The sequence below is a fragment of the Limulus polyphemus genome, unplaced genomic scaffold (genome assembly GCF_000517525.1).
Source record: "Limulus polyphemus unplaced genomic scaffold, Limulus_polyphemus-2.1.2 Scaffold3465, whole genome shotgun sequence".
In the NCBI taxonomy this organism is placed as follows: domain Eukaryota; kingdom Metazoa; phylum Arthropoda; class Merostomata; order Xiphosura; family Limulidae; genus Limulus; species Limulus polyphemus.
In genome coordinates this window covers 61,272-66,752 of record NW_013669075.1, presented here as the reverse complement: position 1 = coordinate 66,752, position 5,481 = coordinate 61,272, and positions in this window count along the sequence as shown.

Sequence of the window (5,481 nt, the reverse complement as noted above, 5' to 3'; positions counted from 1 at the left end):
ACCGTTTCGTTTAATTTCTCCTTAACCTTTCTGTAATTATAAGCACTAAAAGACGACCGTTTCGTTTAATTTCTCTTCAACCTTTCTGTAATTATAAGCTCTAAAAGACGACCGTTTCGTTTAATTTCTCTTCAACCTTTCTGTAATTATTAGCTCTAAAAGACGACCGTTTCTTTTAATTTCTCTTCAACCTTTCTGTAATTATAAGCTCTAAAAGACGACCGTTTCGTTTAATTTCTCTTCAGGCATTTTTTATGTTCTACTATATCAAGAGTCAAAAACAAAATTAATGTTTTTTGGCGCAGTGAAAGATAAAACCTTTAAGCCGAGTTATTTTGGTAACACTAGCCTGTTGTCATTTTAACAGAAGACTATGGTACTTGTAGCTACAAGGGTTCACTCAATGATGTAGTTATTTTCTAAACAGTGTCGCATGTACTTGAATACAGTGTGACTGGATTCCAGACCATATATTTGTTACATCTCTATCTACACTATCTGTAATGTTTTTCACAATACGTCTGTGAATAAATCCACCTTTTAGTATGTACTGGTATTTGTAGGTTATGTTAGCCAAGTACATTTTTAGACATACATTTTGAACAGGAGCTCGAGAGTAACTGAATACTATTAACGTGGGCATAAAATAAAACCTAAAATATCTGGTTTAGTAACCTTTTTTTCTCTGAAAACTTAACAATTTACCCCCTGGATGGTGTGTTGGATCCACTAACACTTATCTTTCTAGCCTATTTAGGCCTTAAAATAGCAGGGAAAAAAATTTGCTTATTTTTTTAAACCATCATTTCATAAAGAAAAAGAACAAAACAACATATATATGTTCCTTTCAGGAATAGTTAAAATCATATTATCAAAATACTGTAAAACTGATAAAAACAAGACTTGGTGAACAAGGAAATCAGGCTACAGTCTTTATATAAGAACGGATAGAATCACCAAGTACACATATTGCAAAAAGTTTTCATCCTAATTATTTTTTTTTTAAATGCCATCTATGGCGAGAACTAAGTCATTGGATTTTGTTGTGGTTTCTCTTGAAATTGTATATTGACTGGATGAGTTCTTTCCTGGTTAACTTTCAAGATCATTTTATTTGTTTCTTTTGTCACCTGGGTTGTATTCGCGCCGTCTGAACTTGTCTTCACTAACATCAGACTTGGGAACAACCTAAGTTCTTTATCCATTCTGTTAAGTTCCCTAAAACAATAATACACTGTAACATATTTATTGCCCCCCAGTGGCACAGCGGTATGTCTGCGGACTTGCAACGCTAGAAACCGGGTTTTGATACCCTTGGTGGGCAGAGCACAGATAGCCCATCGTTTAGCTTTGTGCTGAACTTCAAACGTATTTATTTATTTTGTGATACAGAAGCACGGTGTCTTATTTTTATTCCAAAATACTACATTTTCTTTGCTGCACGTACACTTTTCTCGTATCTCGTATGTGGTCACGTTTATACTTACCTGGAATAAACCGTTGTAGTTTACGTGCATTGAACATGGTTTCGGTCATGAATTGAAGTTTAAAATTGATGTTTCACGTTCGTCTGATTCTCTAGACTTTGTTTAACATTATTAATTGAAAACTTTCTATAAAACAGAAAAATCAAGGTAAATATTTTGAGAAATCGTACGTTCTTACCTTCGTGTGACTGACGTGGAGAGTATCATTCTTAAAAACAATAACCTAGCATAAGATGGTGAAATCTAATGATGAAAAATTCAGATTTCTTTAAGAATGAAATTTCCATAGAAAAACAGCATAGTATCTTAAATATGTTTAGTAAAAAACATCAGTTTATTCCCTTACAGACGGTAGAACAGTCTTGTCCAACGTACGGCCCGCGAGGTGGTTTTATCTGGCTTGCGATGAGTTCTTAAAATATAAAGTATAATAAACTTTAAGAACTCTTCGTGGGCCAGGTGCAGCCTGCAGTACATGGTTAAGTTGTGAAGTGAATTAATGTTTGTTCCTTACAGGTGGTAAAGGGTTAAATTGTGAAGTGAATCAATGTTTGTTCCTTACAGGTGGTAGAGGGTTAAGTTGTGAAGTGAATTAATGTTTGTTCCTTACAGGCAGTAGAGGGTTAAATTGTGAACTGAATTAATGTTTAACTAAAAAGCTATACCTTGTTAAACTTCAGTTAGTGTTTGTATGACAATTAATTAACCAATTCAAGACTTGTATTATTTGAAGTTGGGTTGAATGTGGAATGGAACGTTTGAGGTTTAAGGAGTGGTGTTAGTTGAACTTTTCCTACAATTTTAGTTGTGGGTTATATTATAATTCAGCTGTTCAGTTAAGAGAAGTTGCGTATATGGTTCCCCTTCTTCTGGTTAGGACTATATTAGTGATGGCTTTCCCTGACCCTTGGGGGATCTCTGACGTAGATGGTTAGCCCACGTGTTATGTAAGGTGCTACTCATGGAATATTCCAGGATATTTGAAGTTATTTCTAATAAAGGACAAACTGAAGGACTTGGACTTCCAGTGTGAAAAGACACCTTTTATTAAGCCTTGCAGGAGTTTTATTTGGAATATTTCCCTTCCTCTCCAACCATAATGATTATCAAGTGTGAATTTTAGGTTTCGTACACTAAAATTGGAGATTAAACTGGAAAGGTCTGTAATGGAGTTTGACCTCTCAAGGATTCAAACCATTAGGGTCTTTTGGTTGAAATATTTGGAACGGATTGCCATTACCATTCCTGTTTGAAATATCTGGAACAGATTACAAAAGGGAGTTCGACCTCTTTCAGAATCCCAATTTAACCAGTGACTGAGATAGAATCATCAGTGATACAGAATAATCCATACTACCGTGTCATTTATCGTGATTTATTCCCAGAATAAACAGAATATAATAACACAAGTATTTAAAAAAGTACTTGAATATCTTATAGTTTGGTCCTAATGTTCAGAAGATGAAAATCATGATGAGTACGCTGTAACAGGTGACAACTGTCTGTTGTAGAGAGAATACAAATGTGGGATACGTAGTTCCGAAAGTCTTCCTTCTTGAAACGAAAGACTTTCAAAATGGCGTCCTCTCAAAGGGGCAGTTTTTGTCCATTCTGTATACTCATCATGAATACTCTGCCCAAACAATCTATCAAAGAATGAAAATCATCTTTTAGCAGGTTATTTGGTTCCAGCTTTTTTTTTTTCTTTTCGTCATGTAGATCTGTGTACATCTTAAAAGCTTGCTGTTAAGTGATTGAAGTATAAGTAATACTCTTGAGAAGTGCATACGTAGTTTTACTAGCTAGTGCCTGTGGCCTTTTGGTTTATATATTTATAGGCCAAGAACTTAAAGTTTTGTGTTTTTAATAAATATATATAAACAGTTATGTGTTTGCTGATATATAACTTCTTTCTATATCCTCATTTCCCTGCCATAAGTAATGTACCTTAAGTTTTTAATTTCAGTTCATGTTTCCTTGGATCACATGAATTTACCAGTATCAGCCTCTCCGAGGATAAATGTCTGCTTAATTTATTTTTCTCTCTAGGTTTATTGGATCATGTGGCAATATATGGAGTAAGTTATTTCTGTAACAAACTGGTGTTCTTCTTAATGTTACACTTTTTGCTTGCATACACTTGTTAATTAGTTCAGTAAAAAGGATGGCTGTATAGTTCAGAGACTAATTTTCTTACTTTTATGCTCTTCTGAAGCTTTGTTCAGTTTGGAATGGTCGGTTTTTTTTCACGAGTCTGTCTTATTAGATTGTGTATTCATTACAAGATTTCAAATATTTTATTTAACTATACTTTATCATATTTATCTAGCTTTTATTTGTGTTGTAAAAATAATATTCTGGGATTTTTGTATAAAAAAAAGTTATTGAGTACAAATATTATTGTATCCTTGTGTCGGATTAATGAGGTTTTTCTTAGAATAGGCTCGTTAAACTTTGTAGTACGACTGATTCACACAGTATTTTGAGTGTGGTCTCATGGTCTGGACGTTGGTCATAGGTAAAAAAATTTACCCATGTTTTATTCAAGTTTATTTGTATAAAACACCAGAGTAACAAACATTAAGCGAATAAGCTCAAGTTTGAAGGCACTAAAATAAGCTCTATGTGTGTGTGATATGAAGAGTTTGATTTATTTTTGGGTCATTGCTGGTATTTTTTGGTGGGTGGTCTGAAAAAGAAAAGACATTTTTTTTTCACTTTAATTGAAAAAAGTTATTAAGAGTCGATCTTATTGAAGCTGGCAAGAATCATTTGGGGTTTGATAAAGTTAATGCCTCAGATTTCTTTGGATGAGAGAACACGAGTTCAAGATTTGAGAAGCACAGGCTAGGCTCCAGTGAAAATATTTTATTTTTTGATACAGGGTTATTATCAAGTTGCCATCAGGAGAAGTGGAGGTCAGCATTTCAGAAGGGTATTAAAAAGGAAATTGTTAATTTCTTGAAAGAATGGTTATATGTAGGGTCAGCATCGAAGGACCAAATAGTCTCTTGTTCTGTGTATATTATGTCCCAATATTCAGTTTTTTGTAAGTTAGATATATAAAAAAAAAAGTGTTCCATCATTTTTATTTGTCTGTCTTTTGTGAGGTAGGACTCAACATTAATCTCATTCAAATATTTATTTAACTGTTCTATAAATTAGCATTTTTTATTTGAACCTATTGTACAGGAAGCTGAGTATTTGTAACAACTGTGTAAACTGGGGAGAAATTGTAATAATTTAACCCTGATGTCGAAATCTGTTTACTAAACCAGTCTCTGATAGATAATATGCTATACTAAAGCCAACTTCACTGTGTAGACAGCTGAACTATAGCACTCAAAACTTAGTAACACAACATCGTTAAGTAAACTTGTACTTATTTATTTTGTTACTATCATTAGTCACATTATTTCTTACTTTGTTATAAGTGTTATGGTTAAGAATGTAACATTTGTAAATATTGTTGCCTAGCTACATATAAATATGCACTATAAAGTTTGATTTCTATTGATGTGTGAACAAATGCTTCTTTGCGGTACTACTGAGTTACTTATTACTCCAATAGTTGTAATTATCAGGAACTTAGCTTTGGTTTTATAATCATTATAACGATGTGTTGATAGCAATACATTCTCCATATTTTCCTACCTATGGGCTAATTTAATTTTTCTCAGTATGTATATTCCTGCTTAAGAATTGGTCACATATAACATTTTGTGAAGTCCCCTTTTTTTCGTTGTAATTTGTCTTTATTCTAGGGTTGTGGAACAGTTAAGGCTTAACATTTTCTATTTAATTTTTATACATAATCATTTTATAATGGGCTATTTGTGACCTAGTGGTTAGTGTGATGGACTGTGAATCTGAGGATCCACAGTTTGCATCCTGATGGTGCAAAATCATGCTCTGATTGTGTTATAGAAGTGACTGTCAAATCTCATTATTCGATTGCAATAGCCCCAAAATTAGCAGCGAGTTGCAAAATCTC